Source organism: Neomonachus schauinslandi, chromosome 1, assembly GCF_002201575.2.
Source record: "Neomonachus schauinslandi chromosome 1, ASM220157v2, whole genome shotgun sequence".
Classification (NCBI taxonomy): domain Eukaryota; kingdom Metazoa; phylum Chordata; class Mammalia; order Carnivora; family Phocidae; genus Neomonachus; species Neomonachus schauinslandi.
Genome location: NC_058403.1, coordinates 131,894,771 through 131,915,761, shown reverse-complemented (window position 1 = coordinate 131,915,761; position 20,991 = coordinate 131,894,771).

The following is a 20,991-nucleotide window of genomic DNA, read 5'->3' as shown; positions in this document are numbered from 1 at the left end:
GAAGGCAGACGCTTAACGACTGAGCCACCCAGGCGCCCCAAAATTACTCTTCTTAATCACATTTCTATGACTAAAAATATCTCCAAGCTGCAGCCCTTACGTTGGGGGTACTTTGCAGTACCTTACGTGGACACATCCTTGGGCTCTGATTTGTGGGAGAAATCACAACTGCTAAAATTAGATCGTATGTACAGAGATTAGATTCAGCAGAAAATTTCTTGCTTTGCTGCTGATTTTCAAACAAATTTAAATAGTTTATATAAATAATGTTGGTGTCCTTAAGTCCCTTATAGCTTGACAAGGTATCACTGAATTCATGCCAAAGACTTTCATAGAAAGAATTTTAGCTAAGAGGCAGCATAAGATGGTGATAATGAGCATAGGTTTTTAAAGTCAGACTGCCTGGGTTTGACTCCTGGCTCCTCTACTTAGTAGCTGGACAGACTGTGGGAATGTTACCTAATGTCTACATGCCTCAGTTTTCCCACCTGTCGATGGGACTAACAATCGCAGTTACTCACAGAGAATACTGTGAGAATTAAGAGAGTTATGACATACAAAGAAATCTGGATGATTGTTTTAAAAAATACATTGTATCCTTTATTGAATAACAAGAGATAGCCAGCATTTGAGTATGAGAGTCTGCACCATCTTATTTAGAATCATACATTTGACAAGTAATAAGAAAGCAAGCCTAAAACCTACTTTCATCTTTATTTTTCATCTCTAGACATTGGTCAAAGAAGACAGCCTTGTTTTTTGTGCTGAAAATTTTATTTCAAGGTTCAGTGCAGTGAAGTAGCCAAAAAAGGTAAGGGGGAAAAATCTGAAGACATGAATATTATCGTAGTTTTTCAAACAGTAGGAAGAAAGCCAGTTGGTTTGTAATGAAAAGGCTGCTCTTAAGAGTTTTGCTCTCTCTACCATTTTATGAATCATATTCAATGAAACCAAATGAAATGAAATGTCATATCTCACCTGCCTGAGTGATTGAAAAAAAAAGAAGAAAGAGTAGACCATTTCATGATACATAATGAAATCATAGAATTTAAGGATAAGGCATACAGAACCCAGGGAAGTAACAAAGTTAGTTAGTGGTGAAGGCTAAATCCAAAGGCCCTTCCCTCTACCCAAGATGGACTTCAGGCAAAATAAAAGGTCACTTAAATGACATCTTTCCTGGTAACTAGCTTTTTTTAGTAAGCCCTGATCAAACCAAAAATTTAAAATATGCGTAGTTGGAAGAAGCCACCCCAGCCTTGCAAACATTGTTTACTTATAATCTCCTGAACTTTGCTCCTCTTAGTGGGTTTAGGAGCTGATATTTCTTGGGGATGAGAAGAGAGGCCTGATGCAGGTAAATTCCTCCTGCATCTCGGCGGATTGAGCCTGATCTGAAAGCAAGAAGCTCACAAATGCCCCAGAGAAACAATTCCCAGGGGTGCAGGTGTTTTTTAATGTGGGCAAGAGGAAGGTCCCATGAGCATGGAGAGCAGAAACATTCAAGATTAGAGTTGACAGTCAAGGTGACCACCTTTCCACTCTTGCTTTTGTGAGAGCTAATCTCTCAAACAGCCATCCACATATCTACCCAGACAACCCTCAGCTGTAGCAAACACCCTTCAAGTCCTACCGAATATTCCCTTGGCCCATGTCCGATTTCAGCAGCAGCTGTGGTGGACAGTTTCTGTGCATGCTGACAGTGTCCCACCTGGATCCTCCATGCTTCTTACTCAATGCTTTCTCTAAACCCAAGGGAGCTTGCTCTGGAAGTGTGGGGAGATTCATTTCTTCAGAGGAGACTATTTTACAATAAGAGATTGGAGTCATGAGAAAAATGCCCCCCCCAGGCCCCCATTCTTTGTTGAGGTCATTCTGAAGTGCATTCTTCAAGGTTTCTCAAAAGGCCTTATGCAGGATTGTGTCCTAGTTACCCAGGGCAATAACCAGCTCTAACAGAAACTGTTTAGGGGCGCCTGGGTGGCTCAGTCAGTTAAGTGTCCGTCTGCCTTCAGCTCTGGTCATGATCCCAGGGTCCTGGGATCGAGCCCTCAGTTGGGCTCCCCACTCAGCTCAGAGACTTCTTGTCCCTCTCCTTCTGCTCCTCCCCGCACTCATGCTCTGTCTCTGAAATAAAATAAAATAAAAACCATGTAAAGCTCTTTCCTTGTCTCATTCTCCTTACTTTCTCACTTTCTCCACCCTCCTCATTCCCCCAAAACTCTGTCTGTACTTGAGGCTTTGTCTCAGGTTCTGCTTATAAAGGAACCCAAACTAAGACTCCATTTATGGTTCCGATAATGTCTGACTCCTTCCTTTCAGCTCACTCCTCACTACCCAGGAGAAGCATTCAGGCATCACTGTTAACGTACCTTGGTTTCCCTGCAGTGGATCTTCAGACACCTAGCACTTCTTAGGCGAAAACAAAAGCTTCTATCTGGCAGCATTGACCATATTCCTTTGCAAAGCTGCAAACACCTCTTTCAGGCTAGGGGAAGTTTACTAGGGACACCAGCTGTCATCCCTGCAGAGCACTTTCCAGGGATCAAGGAAGGGTCCAGGGCTGCCTGCCTTTAACAGAGTCTTGCAGTACATCTCCATGTGCCTGCATCCTAGAGTGGTTTCTCTGAACTACTTCACTATATTTGGAGAGTGGAAGGAAAATACCATGTGATAGGATGCCCCTTCCCACGTCTAGTTTAGAATTATTGTAATTAAATCAAACATGGATTTGAGCAACCAGGAACATATGATTTGCTCTTTAAGGTACTCTGAAGCCTGGTTAGAGAGGTTAGAACTTTGGCGATCATGAACAGTGTTCCTTGTGCATTCAGACAGGCAAACTAATGTAAGGGACAAAACATGTGCTTAGAGCCAGGTCTGAATATGAAGATTGGCTTAACCATCAACGAGTTATATGTAGTTGATACTGTGATGATCCACCAGAACTCTCTTCAGAAATGAGGGACATTTCCTTTCAGTGACTGGGAGTCTGCCAGCTGAGAGTTTTCAGCTGTGAGCCATCTCCAGAAATTACCCCTGATAATCCTTTGGTAATTCTTTGCCCAAGGTCGCACTCCTTCCTGGGGCAGCTGACCCATGTCATCCAATGGCTGACCGACAGAAATATGTAAAGGCCTGGCCATCTCAGCCCAAGTCAGAACAACTATGAAGGGCTCAACTGCAGGGCTTCCCTTGGGATTGGCCAAGGTCATAGCTGAATCTTTGTCACAGCTCACCTCCTCCCTTAGCACAATCCTCCATCCTTCTTTTCTTTTATAGGTGTTGGTCCTGAAAATATGCTCTAATAAGTTGTCTGCATGCTAACTCCATCTCAGAGTGTGCATCCCAGGACACCTGCTTTGTGACACTACATGACAGGGCTTGGTTGAGACAGGTAAGGTTTTTGGAAAACTAATAATACAGCCCTTGATTGAGACACATAAGGTCCTTGGAAAACTTAATAATGCAGCCATACATTAAAAAAATGTTCTTCTAATGTTTAATCAGCATTTGCTTCTCAGGGATGAGATCAATTCCAATGAGGAGTGTTTTATACTCTTGTTTTTGCTTTTTCCTCCTTCAGTCCTAGATGACTAATTACATTTCCCAAGTGATGGTAAGGAATCTAATGTGAATCCTTGGATTAATGGTCAAGAAATTTTCCAAGTACTTAGATAATGTTTTAGTACTGGATACAGATTGATTCCATATGAACTTGTCCGTGTATCCTGCCCCTTAGTCTATTCTGAGCTTATATGTATGGTTCTGAGAAAGTCTCTTAAATTTTATGAGCCTTGACCACAGCCACAGAATGTAGATAATTGTGTGTTCCTCACAGAATTATGGAAATGATTCAATTGATTAATATAATGGCACAAAATAGCTACTCAACACAAGTTAGCTTCTCCTAACTTCAGGAAACCGGACCATTCATACTTTTTCAGTAAGGTGAGGTGTTACAAATTATAACACAAAAACTGGTTACTGTATGCAAGATCTGGTTACCTTGTGGACTTTAAATAGACAAGGCCATCTATCTGTTGGGAAATGGGGTCTCCTGCAAGGAATAAGTCACAAAAGTCTCCAGAGTGTTTACTGATTTCATCATATCAATGGCATGAGTCCATGCTGAGCTCTTTTCTTCCTCAACCAGGATTTCCTTTCTTTGGGTTATATGTTTTAACAAGAGAGGCCATTTACATCATAACTGTTTGAGCAGGTCTTCATAGTGACTTCTGCTCTTCATGTTAATCAAAGCAACTTTCGAGAAGGCAATATTTCCCCATATAAACAAAGGAGAGTGAAGGAATAAGAAGAGTGATGGTAGGAGATAAGAGGACACAGAAATAGAAAAAGTAGTTTTCTTGAATTATTAATTCCATGGAGATACTGCTTGCTATTTTTATTAATCCTAGCATTATCTAATCTCCAGGCTCCATAACAACTGCTTATTTCCCTGAATCTTTCTAATCTAAAAAAAAAAAATTGCTTAGCATAATTCACACAAATCCAACTATGTGTGCAGTGAAGAATTGCAAACCAGAAGAAGAGTCAGGACTTCCATGTTCCAGTAGCTTAGCAAACATAGATCTCTGGGTGCCAGAGGTCCAGACATCCAATAAAAATTTCCAGGGCCATTTTAATGGGGTATGGAACATAGGAGAAAATTTATCATATATATTTTTGATATAATAAAAATGTGCTCTGAATTTTTAAAACGTTCTTGTAAATTCAGGAATCTATTCAAATAATTGTTAATACTGAGAAGGAAAAATGAGGTTATCACTCAACCTGTAGAGAACGACAGAATAGAGCAAAGTCAAAGGTGAAGGTTAGATGGATATCCAGTTGGATGCCTGATTCTTCTCAAATGGCAATTGAATTGCATTTCTTCATCTTTTTCCCTCATTTCCTCCCTGTTTCTTTTCCAAATCTGAAATCTTAGTTTTCTTTTTATTCATCATCAAACTGTCACACTATTAGGTCTTTTAAAAAAATTAATTAAAACTGAGTTGAAATGGATTCATTCTCATTAATAGTACCAGTGCCAGACAATAATTCAAAATACAAAGAACTTTCATTTAATGCCACTCCAGCTTGGCATCTTTTGTGTTTCCTCCTTTCCTTTCTGAGAGTCATCACCCTCATGACTTACTCAAATGTGGTTTCCCATTGTAGTGACTAAGATGGGATGGCATGGAGAGTTCGGGCTTACCAAACCTGACCTGCCTTGTTTTCTGTTCCTCACAGACCTGACTTTTAGTGAATTCTCAGCCTGGAAAACTAAATAATCTACAATAAAGTATCACTATTCCAGTTATGTTAATGGATATTCCTTCTTCCCTTTCAACTTTATTTAAATTTTCTTTAACCTATACTTCCTGCCATTTGCCTGTGTCTTTGTTCTGATCCTTTGCCAGATTTGGTAATTCTATCTCTTTATCCCGCTCAAATAGTTTCCAGTTGACTGCCACTGCCCTACTGTTGTCCCTGAGTGACCATTTCCCAGCTATTGGAATAACTTCCTAAAGCATCTCTGTTTCCAGTCCCCATCCCATGCCTTGATTCCAGTGAGCTACAGAAACTTTATCCAACGCAGATTTATTCCTCTCCCATTCCTTTATGATGCTATTGTCATATATCTACATCTTTATATAAGCCCAACAATAGTTTTATAATAATTGTTTTCTGCAATCTCCTTTTAAATCAGTAGTGAAAAGAGAAAATATATGTATTTATACTTATATGTTTACTTATACATAAGTATATTTTTATTTTTGTATTTTTGTATTTTCTTATATCATTGTATTTACTGGTGCTCTTTCTTTGTGTGGATTCAGGTTACCATAATGCTATCATGTCTTTTCAGTCTGAAGGACTTCCTTTAGTATTTCTTGTCATGAAAATCTGTTAGCAATTAATTCTTTCAGTCTTTGTATCTGGAGATACCTTAATTTTTGAATTCTAGTTTTGCTTGTTATAGTTATTGGTTGACAGCTTTATTTTTTCAAGCACTTGGGATTTGTCATCCCACTGCCTTCTGGCCTCATTCCCCCACCGCCCCCCAGCATCTGATAATTTTAATGTCATTTCCTTGTTCGTGATGAGTTGAGGGGTGTGTGTGTGTGTATGTATATGTCTTAGCCACTTTTAAGATTTCCCCTTTGACTTTGTCTATGACGTGTGTAGGTGTGGATCTCATTGTATTTGTCCCACTTGACGTTCATTAAGCTTTCTGGATGTGTAGATTAATGTTTTTTTCTTTTTGGTAACAATGTTTTGAAAATGTTTAGCCATTATTTCTTCATTTATTTTTCTGCCCCTTTCCCTCTCTCTCTGAGACTGTTTACATGTATATTAATATATTTTATGTTGTCCCATGTGTCTGAGGCTCCCTTAGTTATGTTCTCCATTCTTTTTTTTTTTTTTTTTTTTTCCTCAGATTGGATCATTTTTTTTCACCCACTTCAGGTTTGCTGATTCTTTCTTCTGCCAGCTCAAATCTTCTGTTGAGCTATTTTAGTGATTTTTCATTTCACTTATTATATTTTTAGTATCTGACATTCCATTAGTTTTTATAATTCCCCTCTTTTTATTGATGTTCTATACTTTGTGATCCACTGTTACCATACTGTCCTCTGATTATCAGAACATGGTTTCCTTTTGCTTTTGAACATATATAATACCTACTTTTCTTTGTCTGCTAAGTCCAACATCTGGGCTCCTTCAGAGAGTTTCTATTGAAACAGAGATAGTATCTCTCTGTATATTGGCTACATATTCTTATTTCTTTGCATGCCTTGTATTTTTTTGTTGTTGAAAACTGAGTATTTTAGGTATTTACTTGTATGCTCTAGATTCTTTAAAGATTTTTATTTATTTATTTGAGAGAGAGAGAGAGAGCACATGAGAGGGGGGGAGGGTCAGAGAGAGGAGCAGACTCCCCGCTGAGCAGGGAGCCCGATGCGGGACTCGATCCCGGGACTCCAGGATCATGACCTGAGCCGAAGGCAGTCGCTTAACCAACTGAGCCACCCAGGCGCCCCTGTATGCTCTAGATTCTGATTTCCACCTCTCAGAGGGGTTGTGAACGTTGTTAGGTTGTTTTTTTTTTTTTTTTGGTTGTTGTTCACTTGTTTATTTGTTTAGTGATTTTTTTCCTGAACTATTTATATAGGGTCTATCTTCCCTACAGTGTGATGATGGCTGTCTCTGCTAAGTTTTTTAAAAAAATATTGTTGTTTTTATTGTTAAGCCTGACTTCCTATGGGTCATCCCTGGGTCAGCATAGCTTAGTCCTCAAAGATTGGTTAAAGAAGTGGTGGGAAATTTTAATCTTAACATGGTTTATCTAATCCATTTTCTGATTTTAGAGAGAAACACAAATTTCTAAATGCTTAGAGATATTCATGTATTGCATACATATTTGTAAGGGCCCTACTCTGTGTCCAATACTCTCTAAACTGTGGGAATGTAATGGTGAATAGGAAAGTCAACAATTCAACTTCCATGGAGCCTACAATCTCATAGGCATGGCAAAAGAAGCAGAAAAAAAATCATAACAGTTCATATTCAGAGTGGGGAAAATATGAAGAAATAATAAGGTAAGTTTATTTTTTCTATTTTTAAAAAAACTTTATTTTTTCTATTTTTGGCTGTGTTGGCCATTTCAAATTTATTTTTCCCTAAATACAGCTGAAGACATCTAGTGAGACACCTAAGGCAATGATCAGATTTGCAAAAGGGAATCGTGGCACTTCCTCATTTCTTGTTCTGTGATAATAGAAAAAGAAAGCAAAGAAGGGAAAAGAATCATCTGTTTCATTTATGTCCACAACAAGCCTTGCCATCTTCAATAAATAACCCATTTCAGTTCTTACGTACCCATGCAAGGATTCTGATCAAATGACTGATTTCATTTCCTTGTAATGAGACAAGGTTATTTTCTTGTAATAATTAGAAACAAAATAGTTCTTCTTTGATTATTGGTATTCAGTTTGGCCTGGAAAATAATTAGAAACTTACAAATCTCTAATCCATGAGAATGGGAAACTACTGGTAAATGCAAAGTAGTAGTTCTGACCTATGCATGGTGGAATTTTCAAAATTATAATGAATGGGCTTGATTGAGGCATCAAATGTGTTTTTTATAATGCAATTTATTTCTGTATGGTTGCTTTCAGGGACACACATCACAAATCACTATACAAATCATTGCAGTCTATCCAGCAAATACAATTCACAGCTATAAATATGGCATTGCATATATCAAGAAACTACAGTGTCAAGGAGCCAAAAAATGACTTTGAACAAGAATGTCACAGAGTATGGCATATTTGAGACACATTGAATTGATTTGATTGTTTTATTATAGAGGCTATGAGATATTACAGATCAGAGAGAAAGATTTAGATTTTGAAGTGATGAATTATATAGTTATTCACAAAAAATACAGATAGTTATATTGTTTCCCATTTTACAAGCAAAGCAAGAAAAAGATACTCAGAGAAATGAACTGAAAGGGAGGTTGCTCTTGCTTTCAAAGATTTATTTCTCCATTTACTTGTGATTTGTCCATTTCCCCCCTAAAATATGCAAGAAGAGTTTAGCTTCAGGAGAGGCAGTCTTTTTTTTTTTTTTTTTTTTTTTTTTTTTTTGAGTTTTAATTTTTTTTTTTATTCTTATGTTAATCCCCATACATTACATCATTAGTTTTAGATGAAGTGTTCCATGATTCATTGTTTGTGCATAACACCCAGTGCTCCATGCAGAATGTGCCCTCCTCAATACCCACCACCAGGCTAACCCATCGTCCCACCCCCCTCCCCTCTAGAACCCTCAGTTTGTTTTTCAGAGTCCATCGTCCAGGAGAGGCAGTCTTGCTCAAGGAATAATTCTCTGGCTTCATTGTGGAGGAGCCCTTCAGCTGGTAGAAAATCACATTTTTGCTCCTAAGTAAAACGATTTGGTGACAAAACATAATGAATGGTAATTTTCAAAAGGAGTATGATTTTCAAAACAAACTTCACAATACTACATTCAAGAGGTTTCTTTGTGCTGTGATTAATGGAAGCAACTTCACCAGCTGAGCCTATGTGTCCCCAAGGACAACGTTGTTTTATCTCAGGACTCAGAGAAAAGTTTTGATAGGTGGTCTGCTGGTATCAGTCCAGTGCAGGAACGGGAGGAGCCTTAGCTTGAAATTAGATCCAGCTCCTCCCAAAGCAGAAGGGATACTGGCAGTTTAAAAATGGAGGAATATTTTTTGTGTGTGTGTTGCTGGGGAAGAAGGTGCTGAGAGAATGTCTGGCTGACCCTGCAATTGCATGTGCTATCTTCAGTACTGTAGTTTCCAGTCATGCTTGTAGTAAAAACCTGGGAGTGTGTATTACTTTCCTATTGCTGTGTCACAAAATATCACAAATTTAGCAGCTTAAAACAACATGCATTCATTATCTCACAGTTTCTGTGGGTCAGGAGTCCAAGCACAGCTAAAATGGTCTTTTTGCTCAGAGTCTCATGAGGCCTCAATCAAGATGTGGAAGGGGGTACATGCCTTTCTAGAGCTTTGATCTCTCTTCAAAAGTCATGTGATTGTTAGCAGAGTTTAATTCCTTATGTTTGAAGGTCTAAGGTCCCTATTTCCTAGAGGCCGCTCAGCATTCTCTGCCACATATCCTCTCTCCAAAGTGATAGTTTGCTTCTTCAAGGCCAACAGGGAGCATGTCTGCTGCTGCTTTTCTCTTAATTCTAGACCTACTCTTTTTAAGGATCTAGATTAGGTCAGGCTCACTGAGGATAATCTCATTTTTGATGTTCTCAAAATCAATGGATTCGATATCTGATTTATACCTAAAAATCTCAGACTTTTTGGCATATAGTACAAACTAATCATGCAATGACATCCATCGTATTCACTGGCCCCACCTGTGCTCAAGGGGAAGGGATTACATAGGGCATATACACTAAGGACCAGAAGTCTTGGGGCTATCTTATAATTCTGCCTCCCATAGGACCCAAGATAAGGAAGCAGGTTAAGTCATCAAAACTGAGGAGGCATGAAGGAGGTAAACACTAAAGTATAGCAAGGAGAGACTCTCTCTTGGATACCAGGGCTTGATTTGCTGAACAGCCTGAAAGAGTAACTCAGAAAAGTCAAGACTATGAACAGAGAAGCTTCACCTTGGAAATTTAGAATAGAACAAAGGCATTAAGGTTATTTGGAAAAGCTGTAATTCATAGAGGAAGGGTCTGTTGTTCTATCCAGTCTTGAAATGGTGGTGATATGAGATCAACACCAGAATATCATGGACATATAAGATTAAATCAAGATAGGGAAAGGATCCAGTTTTAAGCCTTGTTAGGTTTTTTGGTTTTTTGTTTTGTTTTGTTTAAAGATTTTATTTATTTATCTGAGAAAGAAAGAGTGAGAGAGAACACAGGAGTGGGGTGAGGGGCAGAGGGAGAAGCAGACTCCCCACTGAGCAGGGAGCCTGATGAGGGCTCTGTCCTGGGACTCCTGGGATCATGACCTGAGCTGAAGGCAGATGCTTAACGACTGAGCCACGCAGGTGCCCAAGTCTTGTTAAGGTTTAAGGGTAAATATTCAATACCAAATTGTAGGCTATCTCATAAAAGCTAAACCAGAGAATGGGGCTAGATCTTGGGGTCTAAGTGGAACCTTCTAACCTCTGATTATCTATTCCTTACTCTCAACTTCAAATCTAAAAATTTGGGACAGATGTGATTAGACAAATCTGGAGAGAGAGAGAGAGAGAGAGAGAGTGGGTGGGTAAGTACTAAACCCAAGAAGGACTCTGAGTTTTCTCAACCTGCCACATGGAATATAAAAGGAAGTTTAAGAGACAACTGACTTGTCCCATGGATCAGTTTTACTCTAAGGGTGAAGTTGAAGGTCAAGATAAAGGGTGGAAGCTGGGCTTATACAATTAAAGTGATAGCAGGCTTGTCCATTACTATATATGACTTGATCCAGGGAATATCTTGGGTTATGATCAGTCATAGCCTCTCCTGATGTTAGCAGAAGTTAGGAAATTTGTACAAGAATTTTGCTCCTTTTGGGTTAGTGGGGAGGGTCTGAAGATGCTACAATTAGCCTATTTTTTCTGGAATTTGGCATAAGGAGAACCATAGATATGCCTTTGGGTGGCAAAGAATGGATCAGGCCACTTTGAAGAGCAGTGGCATTGGGCAATATGCTGTTTATGCTGAGATATATATATATATATATTGCTTTTGACCTGGTGGGCACAAGGTAAAGGAACAATAGACTCTATGCAAGTTCCGCTAATTACAGAAGGTTGCTTTCATTGTACTGTCTGCTCTGGTAATAGTTACTGCTCATCCTACAGTGGAACTCAGGGGTCTGAGCTCAATTCTCTAATATTCAGTTTTGATTCCCTAATATTAGACACTGTGTGGTGTGTTAAGCATTAAAATCATAACATTGTGATGCATACAAATTATGTTGTCATATTCAGAGTGCTGTACTTAGTTTAATTACAATGTTGCTTTTGCTTTTATTGGTGCTTTAAAATGTCTCTTGCAGTTATTTTAAAAATATATAAAATGTTTATTTTTCAGAGTGTAAAATGTACATGCATACTCTAGGATCTTTGAGAAATGTTATGGTGTGAAGAGGTAAATAACCACAATATGCAGTCTTAACACCTTTTAACCCTTTTCCACTTTTCATTAAAAATGCAAGTTATTAGTCAATGATTAAATAATAACCTTGGCTTGAACTTGCCAAATTAGCATACTTGCTGGGGTCAGGCGTATGTGTCTTTGGTTGATGGGACAGAGCTTTGGTTCAAGATAGTAATTGGAGTGGGCCACTAATACATATAAAAAGTTGTACACATCTCTGCTTATTTCCTTTAGGACAGATTTCAGGAACTGGAATCCTGGGTCAAGTGGTAGGAAGCTATTTACACCTCTTGATAATGTTGCTGTGATGGTCAGTTTCATGTGTCAACTTAGCTGGGCTGTAGTGTCCACTTATTCAATCAAACAGTAATATAGGTGTTGCTGTGAAAGTACTTTGTAGATATGATTAACATCTACAATTAGTTGATATTAAGTAAAGGAGATTATCCTCAGTCATCTGGGTGGGCCTGATTCAATTAGTTGAAAGGCCTTACGAAAGAATTGAGACTTCCCTGAAGAAGAAATTCCTGCTGTGGACTGCAGCTTTGGCTCTTGCCCAGAGTTTCTAGACTGACCTTCCCCTGTGGATTTCAGATTTGTCTACCCAGTCCCCACAATTATTCATGTCAATTCTTTGTGTATTTATAGGTATTTGCATTATGCATATGTATGTCATATGTGCATGCATGTCTTATATACATGTATATATATCTTTACATGCACCCATACATCTATTCGTGTATGTTATGTACACTTACATATATGTCAGATAGATAGACATAATACTGATTCTGTTTCTCTGGTAGAACCCTGATTACTCAGTTGCCAAATTCCTTTTCAGAATGATCATACACATAGTTGATAAGAATAGCCTACTCAGCACATGTTAACCAATGTGGATTATTATAATTCTGTAGAGACGAGGACCCATTGACTAGTTGTGACTGGGGATCTGATCAGAATGGTGTTTCAATCCATGACATCAATATAGTGACAGGGGCAGGATGTACTAAAAGGGAAGATGAAGAAATCAGGGGACCTGTCACAGCTCGTAACAGTGAAATCCCAAATACTCAAGGCATATCCAGTTGATAACATATATCCATTAGGATTCTCATGTATTCGTCATTTTTTGCTCTGCAATTATCTATTTAAGTTAAAACTGAGTCCCCAAGTTTACTCGATTGCTGATCCAAGTATTAGGGTTATTAAAAGACTTTAAACTCCTGTCAAATACATCAAATAATACATGTTCTTTGGGCTATTCATCTGTTGTGGAATGTAACATGATGTTTCTGGATTCAAACAGCCATTTATCAGACTTTCGTTGGCTTACAACTATCCATGCTTTATAAAATAATCCTGATCTCTTCTATCAAAGGAAGAAACTGAGGACAAATGTGGAGCAGTGGGTCAGACATGGATTTGTGTAGCAGGAAACTTACTCAGAGACCTTAGGAAGGTATGATAAATACTGTGTGTATGCCATTACTGAAGAACATCGTTCATGGCAGCATGACCAAACAATAACAATAGCTTTAATAGCTAAAATTAAATTTAGCTTTCCATTCTCCTTTTAAATCCCCACTGGGAGGCAAATTCTTTCCCTACCTTTGGATCAAATCTCAGGCAGAACCTTGACTTTTCTGGTCCTTCTCCAGTAAAGCTAACAATTCTCTAGTCAGTTAAAATCACAAACATAATCTCAGTTTAGTAACTTAAAAGTTGAATCTCCCATGTAGTTAAAAATATCTCCTCCTCCAGTTGCTCAGGCCTTCTGTGGACAGGGAGGCGGGAGTCAAGGATAAGGGTGTAGATGGCATCTTTTCTATGTTCTGTATATTCTCTATCATCTGACAAACCATGCTCTGACCCTTCCAGAGTTGGAGGGAGAGAGGGAGATGCCCTAACGGGGAAAAGTTCCCACCTAACAGGTAGGGTTCTACTTACCTCATTTCAATGCTTGCGAGATTTGGCAGGCATTTGAAATGAACTTTTTGGATGCACTTAACTGGGTTGTTGGAGATATCTCACCCCCTTCATCCCTGGGAAATTTTCTGCCTGTCATCACCTTGACGAAGGAAAATGCATCTGTATTATGGCTGACCTCTTACTTCCTCCCAACCTCTATAAATCCAGCCGTACCTGCAGCCTTTTCTCCTTACCCTGGCAGGTTGCCCTCTTGGTCAGAAATTACAAAGACCCATGTAAGGTCCCTTGCACATAGCGCATATGTGAGGGGACTCTCATCTGACTTTTTCCCTGGCAGACTCCAGCAGAGCAGGCTAATTCCATCACAATAGCCACTTCCCATCTGCCCTGCCATCACATCAGCTAGCTGGCCAGTTAGGCTCTATTACTCTGGCTATTTAGATTTATCAGGAGAGGGAGAGAGAGAAAGAGAGATGAGTGTGAGTTATCCTCTGTGTTTGCAAACTGTTAAGAAGGTGTTTTTATAAGTGGTTGGATTGAAGCTTTTTCCCTCAGTCATGATGGGCATTGCCTATGCTCTCCAGCCTGTTTCTATCACCTATGAGGGGATGGGACTAAGTACACATTTTAGAGTTCTCTATAAAACCCTCTACCTCCCTCATCTCTAAATCCCTAGATCCTTGTTGTGGGGAGGAGCTTTTAGTCGCCTCCTCTAAATAATTTGCATCATAGTTGTCTTGCACTTTGTTTTAGGTTGCACTGTCCATTGAACAAGGGCAGTGGCTCTCAGAGTGGTCCCAGACCAGCATTATCCCTGGGGCTGGGGAGCTGATTAAAAGTGCTGATTCTCAGAGCTCACAGATCTACTGGATCTACTGGATCAGAAATTCTAGGGGTGGAGCCCAGTAGTCTGTGTTTTAGCAAACCTTCCAGGTGATTCTGATGTATGCTAATACTTGGGAGCCACTGTTTTAAGGCACCTCCTAAATATCCTCTCACGCGTATACTTAGCTGAACTTGTCAACCCACTTAATCTGTTTCTTATAATAACTCATATGTTTACAGATTTAAGAAATAACTATGAAAATGACAAATCATAATTACATTTTACTAACACCAAAGCCTGCTGATTATCTGACACTCATCAGTCCTAAATTGCCATGAGTTGAAGGTTGGCCGGTAAGGGCAGCTGAAGTAATGTGTTATTATATTCCCTCTCCCATTTCCCTAGCTCCAGCTTGCTCACTAAACTGTAAGATAAATTATTGTTTTGTAAACTACTGCATTAATTTTTTTAGCTTTGGTCAGACTTCCTGGTCTTTTTGTAGTAAGAGACATCATCCCTTTATTTCACTAGCTACGTTTTAGAGTAACCCCATAGGTCCTTTTGTTGCTATAAATCAGGATTCCTCAACTTCAGTACTATTGATATTTTTGGCCAGATGGTTCTTTGTTGTTTGGAGCTGTCCTAGATACCTACTAGCATGCTCTAAATTGTGACAACTCCAGATTTCTCCAGACATTGACACATGTTTCCTGGGAGTGAAAATCAACTCTAGTAGAGAAAAACTGGTTTAAATGGATACCCATTAAGTCCCCAAATACATTTATCATTTCTAATCGATTCCACATATTTTCGAGACCAAGCGGAACACTGCATTTCGGTCAGGACTTCTAATTACCGTAGAGATAATTTTGAAATGTTTTAAATAGTATTATTTTGCAACTTGTTATAAAAATGCATCTTTAGATTGCTGAGCAAATATTCTTCTGATTCACATAATCAATTAAGCCCTTAGAATCATTCTGAGAATTTACTGTCTGAGAGTCCTCATTTATAAACACAACAAGCTCCAAGAAACACAATTACTATACATTTTCTCAAGGAAGGGAGTGGTGGTAGTATCTTAGACTGTTGATTTAAATTGTCTTCTTTTTTTTCTTCTTTCATTAAGTGGTAATTCAACTCTTCATCTTTCGTGATTTTCTTTACTCACTTCAGGCAATTATTGCTGGCGATTATGATGTTAATGAGTTATGCAGAGCAGACTGAAAAAGTGAAATATATTTTTAGGAAGTTAAGTTAATGGAAGCAACAACTTGAATGCATGCAAAAAGCAGGCATCTTTCTTATTGTGCCCTGATTGATTTCATAAGTCAGGTGTTCATATGAATAGATAACCTTTACTTAGCGCAGGGAGTATTTTGACAAGAAATTTACTCTGATGAGCCATAAAGGAAGTCTTTTGTGAGATTGCCTGTTCTGCATTGTGTCTGATATATATATACATACTCAAGCAATATATATATATATACATACATATATATATACATACATACATATATATATACATACATACACATATACATACATATATATATACATATATATATGTATATATATATTGCTTGAGTTAATTTTAAGGCCTCCAAATCTAAGCAGATGATGCTGATCGACATGAAAACCAGAACTCTTTTCTTGCCTCCTTTGTAGTTGAATTCTAATGGTCTTGACATATTGCGGTATTGTTCACCAGGGTGACATAAAATACAATCAAACGCACACACAGATGATTATGGAAAAGCAAACAAACCCAGATGACAACACATATCAATAGAATATTTTCTTTCACCTTTTTCTTTTTATTCTTGAGTGACACAGCAACTGAAATAACCCTCCCTTTTGAATGCCTTTGATTCAATCAATTGCACGTTTCCCCTCAGATGAAGTTGAAGTATTAGCACTTCACTGTCAAAACCACCTTTGTTTCTAAATTAATACCCAATATTTACATACCAGTAAGATGGATCTTAATATGCCAAGACTCATCTTTCTCAACCTTTTGTCGTACAAACTACGTTTATTCTGGATAAACTTTCAAACCAAACTGCTATTGAAAATATACATCAATGATCCTGGGTTTTTTGGTGAGAAGATTGGAGATGGAAGCAGTGGGCTAATATGGGTTAGATTTTTCAAGGTAAAAACATTAAAAAAAATAACACCTATTATTAGTACAAATCATTTAAACCAGAGAGGACAAAATTTCTAAATAAGGAATTTTCCGTAAGTCGCTAATGTATTTGACAAATGGAAAAATAAATTTATGATATATAGATTACAGATATCAGTGTTGTTCAGTAGAATTTTCTGAAATGATGGGTATGTGTTAGATATATACAGTTAAATATGGAGTTGCTAGCCCCTTGTGGATATGGAAGACTTGAAATGTTGTAACTGTAATTAAAAGACTGAAATGTTAATTGTATTAATTGTAATGAACTAAAATGTAAATGTAGATAAGCACATGTGGCTAGTGGCTCCTGTATAAGTGGAGGAAATACATGTGATTTATATATTTGTATATTTGTTCCTACAGTTCTCATTTTACAGAAAACCTGACATTTAGCTATTACTCTATTTTAAACTGCTTTATTGGTACCATGCCATACAATTCACTCATTTAAAGTATACAATTTAGTGACACTTAGCATAATCACAGCTGTGCATTCATCACCATAGTCAACTTTAAAATATGGTCATCCCCTCCAAAATTCTACACAGCTCTTAGCCATCATCCATCACCCCCAGTCCTCCCTCACCCCAGCTTCCATTAGGCAACCACCAATCTCCTTTCTGTCTCTCTAGATTTGCCTATTCTGGACACTTCATATAAATGGAATCACACAACATGTGGTCCTTTGTGACTGGCTTCTTTCACTTGGCACAATGTTTGCCAGGTTCATTCATGCTGTGGGATATATCAGTATTTCTTTCTTTTTATGCCAAATAATATTCCACTGTATGAGTATACCATATTTTGTTGATCCATCCATCACATGACGGACTTTGGGGTTGTTTCTGTCTTTTGACTATTGTGAATAGTGCTGCTATAAATATTCACGTACAAGGTTTGTTTTTGTTTGTTTTTCATGGATCTTGTTTTTCTTTCTCTTTGGTGTATATCTAGAAGTGGAATTGCTGGATCATATGGTAATTCTATATTTAACCATTTGAGGTACTGCTAGACTGATTTCCAAAATTCTGCACCGTTTTACATTCATTACACTATAGCGTATGAGCGTTCCAATTTCTCCACATCTTTCCCAACACTTGTTATTATCTGTCTTTTTTATTATAACCATTGTAGTGGGTGTGAAGTGGTATCTCCTTGTTATTTTCAGATATAAGATTTGTAAAAGTTTTCTCCCATTTTGTTCTCTTTTTACTTTCTTGATGGTGTACTTTGAAGCACAGACGTTTTTCATTTTGATGTTGTACAATTAATAAAATGTACAACGCTTGAGCTTTTTGTGTTCTATTCTAAGAAACCATTGCCTAATTCAAGGTCATGATGATTTATGCCTATATTTTTCTTCTAAGAGTTTTATAGTTTTAGCTCTTGAGTGTAGGTCTTTGATCCATTTTGAGTTAGGGTTTGGGTGGGGTAAAGTGGGGTCTAAGTACAGTTTTTGCATGTGTATATCCAGTTATATCAGCATTATTTGTTAAAAGAATACTTTTGCTCCATTGAATTTCCTGGCCACCTTGGTTGAAGATAAATGTTAGGGTTTCTATTTTATTGATTTGTATGTATTTATAACAATACCACACAGATTACTGTAGCTGTGTGATAAATTTTTAGAATTGGGAAGTGTGAGTTCTCCAAATTTGTTCTTTTGCAAGATTGTTTTGTCTATTGCAGGTCCTTTGAATGTCCATATGAATTTGGAACACCTTGTCAATTTCTGCAAAGAAGTCAGCTGGCATTTTGATGTAATTATGTCGAATCTATAGGTCAATTTGGGGAGCACTGTCATCATAACAACATTAAATCTTCTGATCCTTGATTGTGGGGTGTCTTGCCATTTATTTAGATCATCTTTAATTACCTTCAGTAATGTCTTATAGTTTTCAGAGTACAAGTCTTAAACTTCTCCTGCTAAATTTATTCCTAATTACTTTTTTCTTTTTGGTGCTCTTATACACTGTTTTCATTTATTTAAATTTTGCTTTCTCATTGCTACTATATAGAAATACAATTAATTTTTGTATATTTATCTTGTATGCTGCAATCTGTGGGACTCATGTAAAATATTTTTTAGTGAATTGTTCAGGATTTTCTATAAACAAGATCATGTCATCAGCAAATCAAAATAGTATTATTTCTTCCTTTCTAATCATGGGATGTATTTTATCTCATTTTCTTCCCTAACTACCCTGGTTAGAACTCCTAGTACCATGTTGAATACAAGTGGCTAGATAAGACAACCATGTCTGGTTCCCAATCTTAGGGGGAAAGTATTCAGTATTTCAGCATTCATCATTCATTATGAAGTATGATGTTAAATGTGGGTGTTTCATAAATACTCTTTATCAAATTGAGAAAGTTCCCTTCTATTCCTAGTTTGTTGGAGGGTTTTTATGGTAAAGGAGTGATGAATTTTATCAAATGCTTTTCCTGCATCTATTGAGATGATTGTATGGTTTTGTTCTTTATTCAGTTGATGAAGTATATTACATTAATTTATTTTTGATATTAAAACAACCTTGCATTCCTGGGACAAATCCTATTTTGTCACACTATATAATCCGTTTTATATATTTCTGGATTTGATGTTAGTATTTTGTTGGGAATTTTTGTGCCTATATTTACAAGAGACACTGCTCTTTAGTTTTCTTTTCTTGAACTATCTTTGTCTGGTTTCAGTATCAGGGCAATACTGGTCTCGTAGGATGAGTTTTTTCCTTTTACTTTTTGGAAGAGTGTGAAGAATTGGTATTAATTCTTCTTTAAGTATTTGGTAGAATTCACCAGTGAAGCCAATTGGTTTTGGGTTGTTTTTCTTTTGTTTTTTTTTGTGTGTGTGTGCTAAGTTTTTTTTTACTACTAATCTTTTTTACTTGTTATAGTTCAAATCAGACTTTCTAGTTCTTAATTTAGTTTTTGTTGTTTGTGTCTTTCTAAGAAATTTTCCATTTCAGTTAAGCTATCTAATTTGTTGGCATATACTTTTCAAAGTATTTCTTCATAATCCTTTTTATTTTTGTAAAAGGATGGCTCCTTAGGGTTGAAAACAAGGGCAATAAATGAGGCAGAGATGTCAGAATACTTTGGCTCAGACTTGAGTAATAATTTAAAAGTCTATAAAGTTGTGTTAAATGGATGTGTTAAGTAAGCTATTTAAGACTAGAGAACTAACCAGCCAACTATGCTCCCAGGGAAGACCTAGAGTACACTGCCATCATGAAGATGATAAGGAATACACTGGGGAGAGAGGCACTGGTACCACTGAGAAGTTCAGTAGTGGCTGTTCTCTGTCACTATGGAAGTGGGCTTGCTGATATCAATGGGAATAATAAGGAGACAGGACAGATGGAACTAAACACCAGCGACAAGATGGATGTGATTTCATGGTGGGTAGCAAGGCCAATATGGCCCAGAGGGCCTTGAGCTGCTACAATTTGTGGCGGTGGTATATAGAGCATGGTGTGCCTGGGGGTGAGAAGATGGGTAGCCAAGAAGAGTATTGTTTGTGTAATACAACCACAAAAGATCAAAAGTGGGTGAATAGGAAGACTGATGAGAACCATTAAAATGGAAAATCACATCTTTTCACCTACCTTCCAGACATGAGCCAATTCTCAAAGGCATGAGACATTACTTCCCTTTAATGGAAGGACGTTCCAAGTCCCTTTGAGGAAGAACCCTGCAATGACACAGCAAGGAAATATAGTAGTAATTTCTCCAGTCCTTCCCCAAAGGACCTTATGGTATTTGCCAGAGTAACTGGAAAGGAGAACAGTCAATGACTGTTATATACACAGTCTCGAATGACAGTGAAACCATATGGCTCAAAAATGGCATCATACTCCTTTTGATACAGTAGGAGCATGCAGATAGAGTCCTGGTATATTAATTAAGATCTTGGATGAACTGCAGCAACAAGGACAGTAACTTCTTCCACTAAACCTACTGTGTAAGGCTTTCTCGTTCTTTTTAAAATTGCAACTGGATATCACCTTGAGGAGGCACTAACTTAACAAAGTGAAAGTCATTTGGAGCACAAAAAGTGTATCTGAATGGTGCAAGGAATTGAATGTAGAGGATACTGATGATGTCTTAGCCATATCCCCTCAGCCCTTACCATTCATAAGCATATCAACCCAATAGCTTCCAGTTACAAGCCCTTGCAACTCTTCACCGGGAGCTGCCTGTGCTTGGTCCACAGGCTAGAGGTATTGGGGAATACTCACTTCTCCCCAAAAGCCCTCAAACAATGAGTTATAGGAGCTGGTAGATAAATACTCCAGTTACCTTGCTGGGGTTAGTATCTGGGCATGTTGGAATAACTGAGGCATGTTACACCATGTCTCTAAGCCTC